Source organism: Primulina huaijiensis, chromosome 14 (assembly GCF_012295235.1).
Source record: "Primulina huaijiensis isolate GDHJ02 chromosome 14, ASM1229523v2, whole genome shotgun sequence".
NCBI classification, from domain to species: domain Eukaryota; kingdom Viridiplantae; phylum Streptophyta; class Magnoliopsida; order Lamiales; family Gesneriaceae; genus Primulina; species Primulina huaijiensis.
The window spans coordinates 8,709,391-8,729,871 of NC_133319.1; positions in this window are offsets into that span (position 1 = coordinate 8,709,391).

Sequence of the window (20,481 nt, forward strand, 5' to 3'; positions counted from 1 at the left end):
AGCTGGAGAATCAATGCATGAATACGACGAAAGAGTCAGTTGCATTATCAATGAGTTAAATTCACTTGGAAAGATGTATTCCAACAAAGAGGTAGCATTGAAAGTTGTCAGAGGTCTTCCCAAGGAATGGGATGTTAAGACCATGGCAATGAGGGAGTCAAAGGACCTAAACAAGGTTGAGCTCCATGAATTGTATGCTGATCTGAAGCCTTATGAGTTTGAGCTGTAGACTAGAGAAGGAGAACTTTCAACACCAGCAGCTACAACTGCTTTAACTGCTGTCACACTGGAACCAACTAGTACTGTAACGCTCTGACCCGATTTCATAAAATAGCAGCGGAAATTTAAAATTTTCTTTGAAGGGAGGAAGGATTTAAAATACATTACAATATATAAACAAAAGTTAATACATGATCAATCAAATAAGGCAACAAGATACAAAACATCATTTTTGTGATCATGTCAAAATACTTGCAAAATAGACATTTTCATTCCCTCTCTTATGCATATGACCCCGGCTCCAATCAACGTCCCGGCCCGTCACTCTTATCTGCATCACATGAATAACTGAAATGAGTATGAAACTCAGCAAGTGGAACTCTTACATAGCAATGTACATATACTATACTCTGTAAAACGTGGCTTTGAAAACATTTAATACCATCAACTCTGAAATATGAATATCATAGAATGAATAATAATAACGATGGTATTTCTCTTTTCTCTGTTGGATTGATATCTATATAGTATCTCTGTCTCTGTGCCTCTATCCCATCGATATGAATCGATAACTCTGAGGGATATAAGCCTATGGTCGTTGATCAACTTATTGCATGCAATCTCTGACTATGTATCTATCAATCCAATAAAACATTTAAACTCTCTCTTGGACATTAAATCAAACACTTTGAATACTATCTTTTCTCTTGTATTCCCTTTGACATGGTTGAGACATAAAATGCCTCTATAATATACAACAAAGTGTAATAATACATAACATGAATCAAGTGAAGGGAATAGCACATTAAAACCATTGAAACACCATACATATATTATCATGTGAGCACAAGAAATGAAATTCCACTTACAACACTTGTAGCACTTGGTTTCTTAAACCTTGATGGTGATCCTACAATAATAAACCCAAAAACTAACCATCAACACCCAAATAATAACATTAAATGACCATTTATCACAATACATCTATCACACTTATCATCCCCTAACTCCACCATCTTCAATAACTCAAGAACAAGAAGAAAAACCACTTACCTTTGCCCCTTTTTCTAAAAAGATGAAGTTCTAACTCCGGATTGAAGATTAATTGCTTGATTGAAAGAAAGGATAAGAAGAAAATGAAGAACCCTACTCGGAAACGTTGGAGGAGAGAAAAAGAAGAGAAGGGAAATGAAGAAAATGAGAGTTTCAATCAGTTTTATGCCTTAATTCACCCAAAACACGCTTTTGTACTGAGCTGGCACTCGGGCGGTCATAAATTACCGCTCTGGCGTGGACCATACTGTCCGGTACAAAATTTACCGAACCGGTGGCGCTCGGGCTGTCATAAATTACCGCTCGGGCGCCGCTCTGCGCACAGCCACCTCAAAGATCGCCTCCGAAACGCCTCTTCCCGACATAATTTGAAAAAGTGGTAAACATAAAAGTTGTAGCTCTATGTCTTGGCTTGCATCTCCAATTAGCCTCATGTCATTTGAATGTCTGAGGAAAAAGTTATGCTCATTCTCCCAACATGTGTCATTATAGGAACGACGATACACGCGACACACTTCGGGGCGCTTTTGTCTTGTCTTCCGCAATGATTTGAACAAAACTCAAAACATGAAAGTTACACCTCTATGTCTTATCTAGCCAATCCAATTAGCCTCATACCAGTTGGCTCAACATACGAATTATCATGAATTTACTCGCAACGCCGCTACAATAGAACTACGCATCATCTATAAACACAATACCATAAATCATAAATCTCAACTCTTAACATCAAAACTATACTTAAACTTAACCAAGGAGTCAATAAACATATTAAATCTTAAACCGTACCGATCACCAAGCTTGGATATTACAAGTACAGTTGACAAATCTGCCAATCAGCTGAGCAATGATGCGATGTCATTGTTTGTCAAAAAGTTTGGAAGGTTAATGAGGAAGAATCAAGGAAACTTCCAGAAGCAATACCAGAGAAATAATCCTAAAGAAGAACTGTATACTTGCTACAACTGTGGCAAAGCTGGTCACTTTATTGCTGACTATCCCAAACCAAAGAAAGACAGCCGAGGTTCAGATGAAAGAGGGAAAAAGCCCTATGAGCACAAAAGAAGGACCAAGGATGACAAAAAGACATTCAAAAAGAAACATGAGGTACTTTTAGCTGAGGAAAGCAAATCTAAGTGGGCAGAAACTGACAATGAGGAGTCAGAGCCTGAAACCTCATACAGATCAAGTGATGAGGAAAAAGAAGTCAAATGCTTGATGGCTGACAAGGAAGAACTGGAGTCAGCAAGTGAACAAGTATTTGATTTCAGCTCTACTGATTTCACTCGTGAGGAACTCATTATCACATAGCATGACATGGTAAATGAGTATCACAAACTGGCTCGATCATTTCACAAGGTTAGAACTGAGCAAAATGATCTCAATGACAACAAAACAGAAACTGATAAGTCAGTTAAACTGTTGAGTCTAAAAAGAGAGATTGCACAGCATAAAGCTAAATTGATTGAAAATCAAGCCTTGATATGTCAGTTAAAAACTGAAATTTCAAAACATACTGAACTGATTCAAGCTTAGAACAAGTCTTCAGTTGCATCGACTGAAATGCAGAATTCCCAAAAATCTGTTGTTGATAAAATCGGTTTGGGTTTTAATAATCATGATGAAAATTCTGCAAGTGATACACAGCCAAGGTTGAATGAAAACAAAGGAAAGTACATTACCTTTGTAAAATCAACTATGGTTAATGAATTCTTATAACCAAGTAAACCAGCTGTTCAACTGACTAAAAGTAAGAACAAAGGCAAACGGTATGGAATTGGATATAGCTCCGAGAGTTCAACTGATGAAAGAAACTGGTCACCTAAACGATTCAATCGCAAAAATCAGTACTCAAGGAATGGCTATTACAATTACTACAACTGTAAGCCGGTTCAAAAACGATATCAAAAGAATAGTCAGTTGAAGAAGGATACAAATCATACTGTTTCATCCTCACACCACACACATATTGCCAAGAATTCGAGAAAGGTCATTTGAAACACAGCAACTGGGAAGTCAGTTAGACTGGTCCAAGTCTGGGTTCCTAAAGGACTATTCTGTTTAGGACTCAAATGAGAATGGGTACCAAAATTATATACTGTGTGTGATTGCAGGTAACAGGTACAAGCAAGGAATCAACTTGGTATCTAGACAGTGGCTGTTCGCGACATATGGCAGGAGATGCAAATTCGCTATCTCAACCGATCAAGTACACTGGACCAAACATTACTTTTGGAGACAACTCCAAAGGTAAAACTGTGGGTAAGAGTAAGCTTATCCATGGTAACTTCACCATTAAAGATGTTTTATTAGTTGAGAATCTGAAGTATAACTTGATTAGAATCAGTCAGTTATGCGATAATGGATTCTCAGTTCAGTTTGACAAACATTTATGTTCAGTCAAAGATTCAACTGATGAGGTCATCCTAACTGGCAAACGTTGTGGGAACACTTACAAAGTCAGTTTGAATGACCAACCTTATGCACCAGTTTGTTTTATTGCTTCCAAATCATCTAAAAACTGGTTGTTGCATAAGAGACTGAATCACCTGAACTTTAAATATATTGCATATCTGAGCAATCATGATGTTGTAACTGGTTTGCCCAAAATGGATTTTTCCAAAGATAAAATTTGTTCAACATGTCAGTTTGGTAAACAAGTAAGATCTACATTTAAAAACAAGGGTTGTAAATCTTATTTCCGATGCTTAGAACTGTTACATATGGATCTATTTGGTTCTATAACAGTCATGAGTTTAGGGAGAATGAAAATACGCCTTGGTGGTTGTAGATGATTTTTCAAAATTTACTTGGGTTATATTTCTCAAATCCAAATACCAAACTGCTGCATAACTGATCAAACTTTTCAAAAGATTACTAAATGAAAAATCAGTTGGAATTGATAGAATCAGGTCTGATCGAGAGATCGAATTCATCAATCAAATTCTTTCAATTTTTTTAGAAAATACTAGAATTAAGCATGAGCTCTCAGCAGCTAGAACCCCTCAACAAAATGGTGTAGCTGAGAGAAGGAATCGGACCCTTAAAGAAGCTACTGGAACAATGCTTGCCGATTCTGGTATTTCTCAAAGTTTTTTGGAACAGGCAGTAAACACTGCATTTTATACTTAGAACAGATCAATGATTAATAAGAATCATATGAAAACACCTTATGAGATCTGGCATGGAAGAAGAAGTGTAGTTTCTTATTTCAAAATATTCGGCTGCAGATGTTTTATTCTTGATAATGGCAAAAATCATTTAGAAGCATTTGATTCTAAATCTGCAGTAAAATGAGTCCTCGATACATTGGTCTGTTTGAGATTCTTGATAATATTGGAGACCGAGCTTATCGTCTTGCATTGCCATCGAACTTGGATCGAGTTCACAATGTATTCCATGTTTCTATTCTCCATAAATATCTTTCTAATCCATCTCATGTTCTTCGGTATGAATCACTGGACCTTTTACCTAACTTGAGCTATGAGGAAGTACCGGTTCAAGTGCTTGATCGCAAAGCTAAAGTGTTAAGGAATAAAGAAATTGGTCTTATCAAAGTTCTGTGGAGAAATTAGGTGATTGAAGAGGCCACATGGGAACCGGAAGAGGAAATGAAGCAACCTTATCCGGTTTTATTTTACGGTAAGCAAATTGCGAGGACGAAATTTTTTATAAGGAGTGGATAATGTAATATCTCAACCTTTTATCATTCTTTTGTCAATAATGTGATTCATGGTTTTTGTTGTATGTTATTGTTAGTTATACGGTTATAAAGGTATAATGGTGGGATTTGGATTGACAATTTTGATTGTTAAGTTGATATAATTGGTTATTGTTTGTTGTGATGGGTTATATAGATGATTTGAGCATGTATTTGGGTGGTTTGTTGCATTGGTATTGCATTGAAATTGGTAATGGAAGTTTATGGTTATAGTGTATTATATATAGGTGGGGTTGTATTGTTGGTGTTGTGCAAGAGCAGCGCCGGAAGGGCGCTGCAGCGCTGATGGGCGCAGGAGGCAGCACCAAGGTAAAGTACCCTTCTTTATTCTCCTCTAACGGCGCTGCAGCGCTGATGGGCGCAGGAGGCAGCACCAAGGTAAAGTACCCTTCTTTATTCTCCTCTATCGATTCAAGCTCTTTCTCCCTCAAGTTTTCTCTCTTTTCATCTTCCACTTTAATTCAAGAGTTAGAGTAGATTCTTTATTCCTCCTATCTTTAGTTTAGTGGGTTTTTGAGGAATTGAAGCTATAAGTTGGATTGGTTGATTCTTATGATTAATGGTGATGATTATTGGTTGATTGTATGTATTATGTTGTAGGAATTCCTTTGAGATCATCGTAGCAATCGTGTGCTTCTTGGGTTGTAAGTAGAGGCTTTCCTTCTTGCTCACATGATAAATATATATATAAAAGCCATGTTTATTGATGTATAGCTCCTTCCATTGATATATATTGGTATATGTATTGTTATATATTCATTGATCAAGGGAATACCATTGAATTCATTGATAAAGGAGCTAGTAATCCTGTAAGGTCCAAAATTAAGACGACGTAATCCAACTGCATGCAAATCCAGGGAATATGAAAAATGAGTAATTAATTGATTTAATTGCTTAAATTGATTATGTGACATGCATGATTATATGTTAAATAGGATTTAATTGTCATTATGCATAAAATTTTATTTTTAAAGGATATTCAAGTTGCAATCAAGGAACAGAGACCGAGGGCTGAAAAACATAAAATGTTTTTATTAAATAATTATTTTAATTGTTTAAAATATGGTTGATGGTTTTTCATATTTTTGAAAATAAGGAGTTTTGAAGTGATTTTATACGCCGGGACGTAAATTTTATCGATGTTGGTTTTTCAACAAAAATACAAAATTTTTCGCAACCCGGCTAATAAATTCACAAATTTATTTTGACAAACTATTTTAATATTTTAATTAAATCCTAATCAAGAACTAATGGGCCTAATTTTGCATGCTTAATAGGCCTAACTTTAATTAAGAATTTAATTAGTATATAATATATTAAAACACCTCAAACCCCACACAATTCCTACGCCACTTTGCAAATTTCACACACCAATTCTCCTTTGTAACAATATACACGACACAAAGCTAAGGTTAATCAAGGAAAAGTTCGAAAAACTCAAGGGAGCTTCAAGCCAAGGTTGTCGTCGCCGTTCTTCGCAATCGTCAACGAGAATTCGTGTGTTTAAAACGCAAAGACACGCCATATTCTTTCCTTTACTCATCATCACACAATATTATGTATTTAACTATGGATTGCATTAATATCAAGTGACACTTTTAAAATATTTTCGTTTTTTGTTCATACATGAGTTTTTAAGGCATGGTTTTGATTCCAAAAATTGTTGTTTCCATACACTAAGGGGCTGCCATGATTAGGATGGGTAAGGGCACGGTTTTTACATGATACAAGAGTCCTAGGATGCACAACACCCTGCTGCACACTAGTTAGAAACATGCTGGAACCAGATTTGCTTAGTATTGGCTACACTTTTCATATTTATTGCTTTTTAGGTTTGGTAAAATGTTTTACGATCTCATGTTTTGACTATTTCCTTTGGATTTTCAAATACTAGTTGGATGTTTTATTTAAAAAATAGTGCAAAAGTATTTTATTTAAATGTAATGGCCGAAATAATGAAGAGGTTTTTTTAAAAAAAAAATTTCTAGTACTTTTTAAGAAAATGAATAAAGCAGACGTTTCAAATCCATTGTGCCTACCATATGTTTGTTAAATTGCCTCAATGAAGTTTCTATGACTAAAGTAAAGGATTGATAGTATTCATATACATGTTATTGGCCAATTTCATGATAAAAGAGTGTCTCTCACAGTTTTGATATTTATATCAAAGAGATACTTATTACATGGTCACAGGTCACAAGACTATCAATTCATTTCTTTAATTCATGCCAAGAAATACCATCAATATTGCCTTGATATCTATTGTTCATTGAAGATGGTATTATATAGTTTTCATTGACATAGCCATGTTATTAAAGCCAAGCATATGTATATGTATTTGTTATTGCTGCTTTCTACTTACTGAGTTATAAACTCATTCCAGTTAATATTATGTGATACAGGTGATAAGAAAGAGTGAAATGGATTGTCAAAGGCGGAAGAAGTCATATGGATAGATAAGGGAAAACTTCTGTCATGGAACACTTATTTTGGTGTAGTGATCATTATTAGCCATAGGTATCATGTATTTTGAAAAAATGAATCAAACATATTTGTGGTGGCTTTTGAGATTATTTTGATGATCGGTTTGGGAATTGTTATGTTTAAAAGTTTGTTAATTTTCCCTTTAAAATGTAACTTTTTCCGCGTATGTTATGTCTTTAAAATTAAATGTCATTGGAGTAGGGTGTTTCAGAAAAAAATTGACACACTATTTATAAGCTCCAAAATGCACCCTAAAAGTCATGCAAGATTAATTAACTCAATTAATCTTACAATTAACTCAAAAATATGAAGAGCCAAGAGTCTTTAATTAACTCAAGATTTGAAAAGCCAAAAGACATTTTCACACACAATCACGAGTCACAACTAACTCAAGAATGTGGAGAGCCAAAAGACACTCCTACATTCTTGAGCCATAATTTTCATTCAAACTTTAAATTTAAGTCAAATTTTCAGCAATCCTCTACATGAATGAAAATTGATACAAATCTTTATGATAAAATTTTACTGTTGAATCCTGGATAGGATAAAAAGATGATACCCTTTGAGCATTTCCTTGTGAAATATATTTTCTTTACTAGCTGACCAATAGACATGATGTCTTTGAAATGTTCTGTCATTTATGTAAATTAAGATATACTTCACATATAAATCTCTATGATACAATTTTATTTTTATGATTATGTTCCTTTTTTTGTCATGAACACACGCATGCTTCTGAAAAAGGGTCTGGAATTGAGCCTAATAATTCATTCGAAACAGCTTCATTTCTCTTTCAAATAGATGATTCTTTATTGCTGCTCATCAGAATCATTAAAAGATGTATTCTTATCCTCAACATTCACTGTTTCATATTATGAATGGACTAGAAATAAACTCCCACATTAATCCACCAAATCAGTATGATTAGGTTGTCTAATGAACCTAGTTATTGGAATCTCCAGTCGCTGCATTTTAGGTTTTTCTTCGCACCAATTTATTATATAGATTTGAGCTTCGTTCCCCTTGAAGATTTCGCGACTAACTATTTGTTTAATCTTTTGATGAGAGGATCCATTATATTATCTTTTATCCTTACACAAATAATATAAATAACTTCAGTTGAGAGTAATTGTCTAATGACATTGTGTCTACAACATATATGTCTAGAATTACCATTATAAATATTGTTTTGTGCTCTTCCAATTGTAGATTGGCTATCACAATGTATACATATAGTCGACACAAGTTTTTCCCACCCTGGTACATCTTCTAATAATTGACAAGCTCATTCAACCTCTTCAGCACATTTTCAAGAGCTATAAACTCATATTTCATCGTGGATCTGGCTATTACAAGTTTTTTAGAAGATTTTCAAACAATATTGCACCTCCTAAAGTGAATACAAATCTTTTTGTAGATTTTGATTCTTTCATATCAGATATCCAGTTTGCATCAATGTATCCTTCAATAACAACGAGATATCTGATATAGTGTAGTCCATGGTCACGAGTGTATCCTATGTACCTTAGCAGTATGATAATTGTCTTTTAGTGTTCAAATCCTGAATTACTCATGACTCTACTCAATTTGCTTACTGCATAACCTATATATGTACTTGTACAACTTATTAATTGTTAGAGTAGGTGCACGTCGAGCCAAGTGCTGGCCGAGTGTTCACAATGAAACTCTATGTATAAACAGTCTTTATTTTAGTAATATTTGAAATTATTGTTTTGGCACTTCTTTATCTGTATACACATGCTAGTTGCATAGATAAAGTGCTTGAATATACAAATAGTAGAAAGAATATGAGATGCTCATATGATGAGTATCATGAAACTCATATTTGGAATACTGTATATTCTAAACAGTTCCTAGTCGATTCAGCCGCCGCTAAGAAGGATATAGGCCGCTCGAGTTCGAGACTAGTATCTGCGATGTGAGTACCATGTTTCATTGGTAGGGGACATTGTGATGTCCGAGCATGCAGATAGATGCTCCTGGTAGAGTGCACTGAACAACCTTCCATATAGGACTTTCCAAGTGGTTCTCACTTATCGAGTGGAAACGTCCTAGTTTATGGTTGTACACCATTAGTCCTTATGACACGGGACAACATTGAGACTCTATGTGCTATCATTGCAATTTGACTTGTTTACCGACTCTCATGGGGCCATCAGGTGGCAAGGTTGGGCGTTTTGCCGACACATATAGGAGTCGATGCATTGTAGTCGTGGATTCACCGCTTACCTTCGGGTATGGATATCCTATGTGTATGTAGTATGATATCTCTGATCAGATTGTTGAGGGTAATTATGAAAGGGGTTTCATAGATTACACCATCGATGCAACTACGACATGACATATAGTATCGATTCATTGACAACTCTCGATATACCAATGGTTGTCGAATCGGTCGGGATATATGAGATGAAGGGACCGTCCTGTACGCTAACCATAATAGAATGGTTCTTGCAGTCACTATCATTTGATACCTAGGGAATCATGTAAGCTATGCTGCTAGGCGTTTAACATGATTGGTTGGGTACTTTCAGACTTGAGTTCTGACGTTCTTATTATCATGGAGTTTATAATTAAGAATGGAGCAATTGAGCTATGCTCATATAAGGACATGTTTAGTCCGAATCACATGGAGATAAGAACCCACGTCTTGTTGTATCAATGAATCATTGAGGACCACACAAGTACTAGCTTTCTAGATCCCGTTGAGAAGTAAAATAGTTCAATGTGTTGAACGGCTTATAAAAGAGTTTATAAGCGTAAGGAAAAATAGAAGTATAACTTCTATGAGGGGAATTTAACTTTTAATTTGTGTAAATGTTCCTAAATTAAAAGTTGGCCAAATAAATAATGTATTTGAAAATTGTGATTTTCATAAACATTATTATGGACTAAATTAAATTAATTCAAGTGTTGAATTAATTAAACACTAGTGGGCCTAGTAGAGTCCAAATAATTAAATTAATACAAGTGTTGAATTAATTAAATAATATTGGGTCTTGTAGAGCCCAATAGTAAAATAATTATTCAACTAGTGGCTTGAGTAAATTCAAGTAATGCTTAATTAGTCTCAAATTTGTTTGAGATAATTAAATTAAGTCCATGGGTTTTTAATTGTTAAAAACCAAATAAAATTGCATGCATGGGAGGTGAAGGGTTGGAGATTACTTTTTCAATCTCCAAGGCTTGGCATGCTAAAAGTGGTTTTAGCTTTTCCCACAACCAAGACAACTCATCCTCCCCTTCATACTACTTCACCTTGGCCGAAACTAATATCAATACTCTACTTAATTTTTCTCTCATTTTTCCTCTTCAATTGTTGAAGAAAGAAAACACTTCACTTTGAAAAATCCTCTTATTTTTCTAGTGCAAAATAAGAGGGGTTCTAGCTTGCAAGTGGTGGGCTTAATATTTGAGCGAGGTGTGCTCAAAGGAAAGCTTGAAGATAGTCTTGTCATTCAAGAGCTAAGGTGTTTATACCTTAGTTGGAGCCATCATCAATCTTAAAAGATTGATAGGTAAAATTTTCTAAAACACCCTATGAATGTCATATTGTGTGTTTCGTATTTGCTGCACACTTAGTGGGTGCTCGTTTTCATGTTCTTGTTGAAACAAATTTTAAACTTCCGTTGCGCAACCGAGCACCTTAATCGATCCCCTTTCATTAAGTACATCAGACTTCCAAAGACTCGAGAGTATTCTAATTGAGAGATACTCTCACCTCAATTCTTTGATAGATGTTGATTTGTATCTATTGGAGTTCTAGCCAATGCTTGCAGACTCTTCCAAAAAGACGATGTGAACCTCGGAACTCTGCCAGAAACAATAGATACTGGAATCTCATGCAGTCGAACTATCTCTCGAATATACAGCTCCGCATAATGTGTCATGGTGAAGGTTATCTTAATAGGTAGAAAATATATTGACTTCGTAAGATCATCAACTATCACCCATGTAGCATTAAACCCCTTGATATTTCTCGGCAATCCCACAAAAAATCAATGGTAATATTTTCCCATTTCCAGTCGGGAATAGGAAGTGGCTTAAGTTTTCCTGCTGGCCTCTGATGCTCTGCTTTAACTTGTTGACATGTGAAACATTCGGATAAAATCGTAGGTTATCTCGCTTCATGCCTGACCACCAATACAATAATTGAAGATCCTTGTACATCTTCGTTCTGCCAGGATGAATGGAATACGGAATACCATGATCTTCCTTCATAATGACTTCCCTCAAAGAATCGTCACTAGGAACCCAAAGTCGATCTCGATATCGAACTATACCATCCATCTCAGAATATAGCTTCCGGCCCTTAGCTTCATCTCTCAATCTCCAATTTTGCAATTGCTCTTCAGAAGATTGCCCCTTTTGGATTCTATCCCTCAAATTCAACCGAACTGTCATGGTAGAAAGATTAAGGGCCTCACCCCTAGCATACACTGCAAGCTCGAATCGTTGAATCTCGGACTGCAGTGGTGTAAGCACCCAGAATTTTCGAAGCAAATCATGTAAGAATTTAGAACTCGAAACTAAGCTGAAAACTTTAATCCTAACTATAAAACTCAAATATGAACTTAAATTTTCAGCTAATATGGCTTGAGAAGTAGCTCCAAAGCTCGGAGATTAGCTCAACGGGAAGCTATGCTATAAGAAACCGCATCAATCGAAGAGTAGTCATCGGAGAGGTAAACTCTCAGCTCAAGGACTCAATCTTTTAGCTCAATGAAGCTCAACCATGCTTATCCTAAAAGGACCAAAAAGAGAGCTAAAGGAGGAGCTAAGGGATTGGAAAAATTAATTATGCAAGAAATGAACTTTTAGAAAATCTAGATGACTCTTGGTGCTTGAGATAGCCTTGACCACAATTAATTCTTGCTTGGGCAACAAGGGGATCGGCCAAGGGGATGGGAAAATCCTCATTTTTCTTTTTTAAATAGCACATAATCCTCAATCAAGATACACTTCAAAAAATCCCTCAAAACATCTCTCAAAATTTCGGTCCCATCCCTTCAAAAGAAACCTCGGCCGCCGCTAGCAAGGAATAAGGAAGAAGATTCGTGCCGGAGTTCCTGTTAGAGTAGATGCCCTGTAAGCCAACTGTTGGCTGGGGAATTTATTGACTCAAGTGTAACAAACAATCTTTATTTTAATATAATTTACTTTTTAATGGTTTTGTTATACTTTATCTGTATACACATGCAAGCATCATAGATAAAGTTCTTGATTATGCTTTAATACAAATGAATTGTAATTCGATGTTGAAACTCATTTGTAAACACTGCATATTCTAAATTCGTTCCTAGTCGATTCAGCCGCATAAAACAGGGATAAAGGTCTCTTGAGCTCGAGACTAGCATCTGTGATGTTGTGTACTGCGTTTCTTGGTAAGGGCATAGAGTTGTCCAAACATGCAGATGGGTAGTCATATGATGATTATACCAAACAACCCTCCCTCGAACTTTCCATGTGGTTATCATTCATCGAGAGAATAAGTCTGTGGTTATGATTGTACACCATTAGTCCTTACGACCCGGGACAACACTGATACTCTATATGCTAGGGCTGTGCTTTGACTCGTTTACTGGCTCCAGGAGAGTCATCAGGTGGCGAGGTTGGGTACAGTTGCGAAACATATAGGAGCCAGTGCATTGTAGTCAGGGATTCACCGCTAGTTGTTTCCTTGAACCATTGAGGGTCACACAAGCACTGGATTGTTTGTTCCCGTTGAGAGAATAAATTCAAGAAGTTGAATTTATATTATATAGTAAATTCAAGGAGTTGAATTTATGATAATTAAAATTTGAGAGAATAAATTCAAGGATTTGAATTTATAAAATTTGAGAATATAATTTATTAAACTCAAATATTGGGTTTATTAAATATTAAATTTTGGAGGTGATAAAATTCAAATAGTTGAATTTATAATTTAAATAATAAATTCAAATGTTGAATTTATATTAGATTTAATTTATTAAGCTTAAAAGTTTAGTTTGTTAAATACTAAATTAAATATAGTGGGAGTATGTTTAATGAGATTGTAGGAGTATAAGTCCAACATACTAAATAATTAAAGTTATTAATAGACTTTGATTAATTAATTAAACTAGTTGGACTAGTCCAATTAATTAATCAAGCCCATTAATGTTAATTATGGAATTTAGGTTAATTCTCTTGTTTTTAAGAAAATAAAAGAAAAGTTAACCTAGCCTCCACCCATGATTTTCCATGGTGATTCACGAGAGTTGCACAAAATCCTCCAAATATTTAGTTTACTTAATTAATTAAATTAATTAAGTAAATGGTATTTAAAGAAAGATTTAGACTTCTTTATTCCCAAAATTTTTGGCAGAAGATATACGTGACTTTTGGAGAGGAATTGAGATAGAGTTTTCAACTCTTCCAAATAAAAATACTCTCAAAGGTCTTGAACAAAAAATTTTGTGTGTTCTATCACTTCGCAAAAATCTTCCAAATTTTCTAGTGCAATTTGGAAGAGGAACATACCATCTAGTCGTGGACTTTATAGGAGGATCAAACAAGGACTCTCTTGAAGAAAGTTCGTAGGGATTCATCAAGAGCTAATCCGATTATACCGGATTAGTTGGAGCTAAGTGATTTAATTCACAAAGGTATAAATTTCTAACATCCTATGTTTGATTCAAAAAACCATACGAACGCCCAATCAAATATTTTTTGATTGTCAAAATAAAATAAAAATTTTAAAACTTCCGCTGCGTTTGGGCAAGTAGAAAACCAAGATCCAACAGTTCCGTGCTGTAAATCACTGTCAACACTGTAGGAAGACTCTGTCCAAATTTCGGTCACCACCTGGTCCTAATTCAGCAATCTTCGTACGTCCAAGTTTGAGTAACTCGAAGTACGCCTTCGCATTTTTGTAAGTGGATTTTTGTTACGTATTTTTTTGTAATTTTAAACTTGAATATATATATATATCATGACATGCATGTGTGTGTGTCCATTTCTTTCGAAAAATACAATCTTTCTTTTAAAATTTTGATCGATGCTATGTCCTTCTGGTTTTCGATATTCTTTGACTCCGCTGTGTTCGTTCATAAAAATTCTGATATGTTATGTTCGATAAGTTGAATTCTGTGATACACTGTTACAAATAAATTTGTTTATGGAATGATAATTGTAGTTCTGTCTGGTCCCCATCGGTGGGTATAAAATCGTGTTCTGTCTGGCTCCCATCGGTGGGTATAAAACCGTGTTCTGGCCTCACCTTTTAGAGGACTAACATATTGGGGGCAATTTGACCATAGAAAATGAGAAGAGTAACAATGTTTTGTTTGATCCGCTTCTGAATTATTCTAAAACGTCTGATAGTCTTTGTTTAACTCGATTCGGTTCTGATAAGTCAAAATAATAAGTTTTGAAAGTTGTTAAAAAGGATGAGTTAAAATTATCTCTATATGTATTTATTTGTGGAAATCGATCGGCCCCCATTTGCTGATTATTTCCAAAACGCTCACCCCTTACATATCTAATCAGATAAGAATGAGGAACAAATTGACGAGGAGGAAATGAAGCATTCTGGGGATGGTGATCGAGAGACAAGTTCAAGAATCAATATTTTAATTCTTTTATTCTGTTTCGTTTCCGCAAATTCTGATGTAAATTTTAATCTGTTGTCATTGTATAGACAGTATTTTATTTTTGAAAAATACTGGTTTATTTGGCTTTTCAATACGAGGCTTATTGTTTTCAAGTAATTGTTGAACAATGCCGGATGTCACCGACATTTCGGTCTCGGGGCATGGCATTTAAGTGGTATTAGAGCCGCAAGGTTCATAATCCCGCTGAGATTTTGATAGGTCAAATTTTGGTAAAAACCTAGTGCATCCCAATCTGAAACCAACTTTCAGCTTTTCTCAAAATTTCTTAAACAACTCAAAATCAGTCTCTTCAATCCTGCGGCAAATTCTTAGTATCGAAATTTCCACGACAACTTTGTTTTCCCTTCAAATTTTGTGCCGTTCTATCCTTTATATTGTTTTGATATTTTACCTCGATTTATCCTAGGAAATGGCTGCTCCACGTACTCATGCTCAGGCTGCCCTTCGTATGCGCCAGCTCACGATAGATAATCAAGCTAGGGAGATTGCGACTTTTAAGGCACAATTTTTTATGGAGAAGCTAGAGAAACATGAGCTTAGCGAGATTAGGAACATACTCGAGACGGACGTACAACGGCTCACTCACAATCTGGACTTGGCTGAGAGCCTACTTCTTCAAATACCTAATGATTCAACTCGCACCGTGCGTTTAGCTTCACTGAACAGGGACTTGCTAGAGAGAGTAGAGATAGAGAGAGGTCGTGCTAGTCAGGCTTGTCAGCGTCAAGAAGAGTTCAACAACAAGCAAGAACGATACATCTCCAAGCTCCACAGCACCATGGATAGACTTCAGGATCAGAATAACTATTTGCATCTGGTGGTAGAAAACATGGAAGAAGAAGAAGAATCACCGATGGAAGTGGTTGACAACGACAGTGATAGGTACGAGGGAGATATGAAAGGCAATACAATTATTGTAATAAAATATGCTTTGAAAAGACAAGAGATGTAATAACTTATTTTTAAATAAAAATTCTATTCTTGCATATTTAAAAATTGATGAGTATTTTATCTATAAAATTTATTTTTTTTGTATTTTTATAGGAAAAAAACATGGATCCTTAAAGCGTTATAACCGAACTCCAAAAACAGCTCCAGGAAAAAGAAGCAGAAATTAAAACATTGAAAGATAAAAATGACAAACTCGAGAGGAATAACTATCAGTTAGACGGGAATAACGTATGCATGATACGGGACCTTCATCAGGCTAGAGAAGAAGAGAAAAGACTGCACGATGACGTTAGACGCTATGCTGCTTATCACCTAGAATCTGAACGTCAACACGATAGCTCAAAAGGAGAGTTGGAGGAAATTCAAGGAAGATTTTTGGCAGCAAGAGATCGAGAAAACAAGCTTAACAAGGCTATTTATCGACTCCAAGTAAGGATAGAAGAGCATGAACTCAATGAGGCAGCAAACCAATCGACAATACAAGAGCTTCAGAACCAAGTTAATAACCTCGATGACCACAACACACTGTTGCAAAACCACATTGATCAGTTACAGAACGATATGATCAATTTAGAAGATCTCTAGGATGTGATGGAAATAAACCCTGAGGAGAATCTGGAAGGAGAAGAAGCTATTGGAGACATGGACGATGGAGAAGTATTAGATGAAAAGGATAAACTCCTAGACTAAGAAGTTATTGCATAGAAATTAATTTAACTATTTCTTATCGATATGTAACAATCTTGTGACTTTTGAATTATTAATGAAATATCTAATTTGTTGTCTTTTACTTTATCAAAGTTATACAAACAACTTAAGAAACCTTTATGCTTATAAGAAATGGCAGGGAGACCACCAAGGAACAACCGTAATCCTTGCAGAGACAATAAAAACGAAAACAAAAATCCACCATCACCACCGAGGGTGAATCTCAACCGAGAAGACATGATGGCAATTGCTACCATAGTAGCCGCCACATTGCAAGGAATTGTGAACCCTATTGCCAATGCCATCCAACCGCCACCAGAACCAGAACCAGAACCAGAACCACGAAGAATCATGTACCATTACGAATATCTTCGGAAGAACAGTGTCCCAACCTTTGACGGCAATCCGGATCCAGAAGTCAGCCATAACTGGCTTAAGAATGTCGAAACACAACTGCATATATTGGAAGTACCTGAGGGACTTAGAGTAGAGGTTGTGACACCATTTCTGGAAGATCGAGCTCGCAAGTGGTGGGAAACAGTGTCACCATCTTTGGCTGAGGTGGAGCAGATCACATGGAAAACCTTCAGGAGAGAATTTTTGAAGCAATATTACCCAGCGGAATTTCGGCTGCAAAAGTTGAGCGAGTTTGAAAACTTTAAACCACACCAGACATGACGGTGATGGAATACACTTCAAGTTTCAATGATATAAGAACCTATGTTTCAACTATCATGTCAGATGAGACATTGAAAATGCACCGTTTCAAGAAAAGACTGAACAGTTCAATCGGCTTTGGCTGTATTTAGGCCAAGCAATTTTGCAGATTTAATGGGCGCGGCAATGAGCGCGGAAACTGATATCAAACGCCGCGAAGAAGAAAACAAGAACGAGAGACCTTCGATCAGTCAGTCTGCTCAGAGTGGGCCTAAATTCAAACGGCAAAACTATTCGAGTGGTCCCCCAAAAGGAACATTTAGCAATACTGGCAATAAGGAAAGGAAGTGGTGCGCTACTTGTCGACAAAATCACATTGGGGAATGTTACAGGAAAACGGGCGTTTGTTTCAGATGTGGAAAGGTAGGTCATCGGATTAAAGATTGTCCTGACAACAAAGAAAAAGGGACTGGACCCAGCAAACAAAATGAAAACAAGACTAATGCTCGGGTGTATGCAATAACCCAGGAAGAAACTGATAACACCAACGAGGTGGTGGTAGGTACTGTTTTACTCAATAAAATACTTGCATATACTTTGTTTGATTGTGGTGTTACGCACTCGTTTGTTTCTAGAAGATTTGCTAAGACGCTAAAACTTGAGCATGAAATTCTTAGTCAACCGTTAAGAGTGGCAACACTTGCAAGTAAAACAATTGAAGCCCACAAGGTGTATCGAAACTGTAAAATTTGTATCAGTAAACAGATTTTTGAGGCAGCATTGATTCAACTCAATATTATTGAGTTTGACATCATTCTTGGAATGGATTGGTTAGCTAAACACCAGGCCATAGTAGACTGCCAAAAGAAAAATGTTAAACTTCAGACTCTAACTAAAGAGGAAATCATATATCACGACAAATCCAAAGAACGAAAATCTATTCTATCTGCCTCACTAGCCTGGAAGGCCATAAAAGGAGGCAAAAAAATTTATCTACCAATGATCAATGAGGTCAAAGAAGAAGATGACCCAAAGTTGGAAGATATTCCAATCGTCCAAGAATTTCCGAATGTTTTTCCTGAGGACTTACCAGGTGCGATACCCGATAGAGAAGTGGAATTTGAAATCAATTTGGTCCCTGGTGCTGCACCAATTTCAAAGGCATCATACCGAATGGCTCCAGATGAATCAAAGGAATTAAAAGAGCAACTTCAGGAATTATTGGACAAGAAACAAATTCGACCCAGTGCATCCATGTGGGGAGCCCCGGTTCTGTTTGTAAAGAAAAAGAATGGAAGCATGAGGATATGCATTGATTATAGAGAGTTAAACAAGATTAAAATAAAGAATAAGTATCCGTTCCCAAGAATAGATGATCTTTTTTATCAGCTAAAAGGGGCCAAGGTTTTCTTAAAATTAGATCTAAGATCAGGTAACCATCAGCTGAAATTCAAAGCAGAAGATATCCCTAAAACATCTTTTAGGACAAGATATGGACACTACGAATTCATGGTAATGCCTTTTTGTCTAACAAATGCTCCTACAGCATTCATGGACCTTATGAACCTAGTATTCAAACCATACCTTGACAAATTTGTGGTAGTATTCATAGATGACATCCTTGTATATTCACCAAGTGAGGAAGATCATCGAGAACATCTGCGTTTCACTTTGCAGACACTACGAGAAAAGGAACTCTATGCCAAATTCAAGAAGTGTGAATTTTGGCTAAAAATTGTGGCGTTCTTAGGCCATATAATCTCTGAATTATGGTGTCAGTAGACCCTAAAAAAGTAGAGGCAATCAAGGACTAGCCACAACCAAAAACAGTAACTGAGGTAAGGAGTTTTCTGGGTTTGGCTGGCTACTATTGAAAATTTGTTGAAGGATTTTCTTTGATAGACATTCCTCTCACCAAACTTACACAGAAAAATTCGAAATTCATTTGGAATGAAGCATGTGAGAAAAGTTTTGAAACCCTGAAGACGAAACTAACATCTACACCCGTACTAGTTCTTCCCGAGGATGGCAAGAACTTCACAATATACAGTGACGCTTCGAAGGGACGGTTAGGTTGTGTGCTTATGCAAGAAGGTTGAGTAATTGCGTATGCATCACGGCAATTAAAACCTTACGAGCAAAATTATCCAACTCATGGTCTTGAGTTAACGGCAATCGTATTTGCGCTAAAGATCTGGAGACATTACCTTTATGGGGTAAAATACGAAGTATTTACTGATCACCAGAGTCCCAAATACATATTCACTCAAAAAGAACTAAACATGAGGCCAAGTAGGTGCATTGAACTTCTAAAAGATTATGATCTATCAATCAATTACCATCCGGGTAAGACAAATAAAGTGGCAGATGCTTTGAGCCGAAGGAACATAGGGAAAGTGAGCTTATCTTCTCTATCAGTGCAACCATGTCTTAGAGAAACAATTAAATTAAAACAAAGCCAAGATCCTTCTATCACAAAAATTAAGGAACAAATTCAAGAAAGAAAAGTCCAAGAATTCCAGACTAATGAAAATGGTGTTCTATGAATGAAAAGACGGTTGTGTGTGACAGACGTCAATGGGATTCGAGAAGAAATAATGGTCGAAGCACATAAAACAAAATTTTCAATATACCCTTGAAGCACCAAGATGTACCGAGATCTGAAAAATAATTACTGGTGGAATGGAATGAAGAAAGAAGTAGCTGTCTTTGTTTTCAAGTGCTTAATATGTCAGTAGGTCAAAGCGGAACATCAACGGCTTGGAGGAGTTATGCAACCATTTGAGATACCCAAGTGGAAGTGGGAACATATCTCTATGGATTTTGTAGTAGGGCTACCAAAGTCAAGACAAGGTCATGATGGAATTTGGGTAGTCGTGGACATGTTGACCAAATCTACACATTTCTTACCGGTGCGAATGAATTACAACTTGGAAAAATTAGCCACCCTGTACATGGAAAATATAGTGAGATTACACGGAGTCTCGACAAGCATATTATCTGACAGAGATCTAAGATTCGTATCACGAT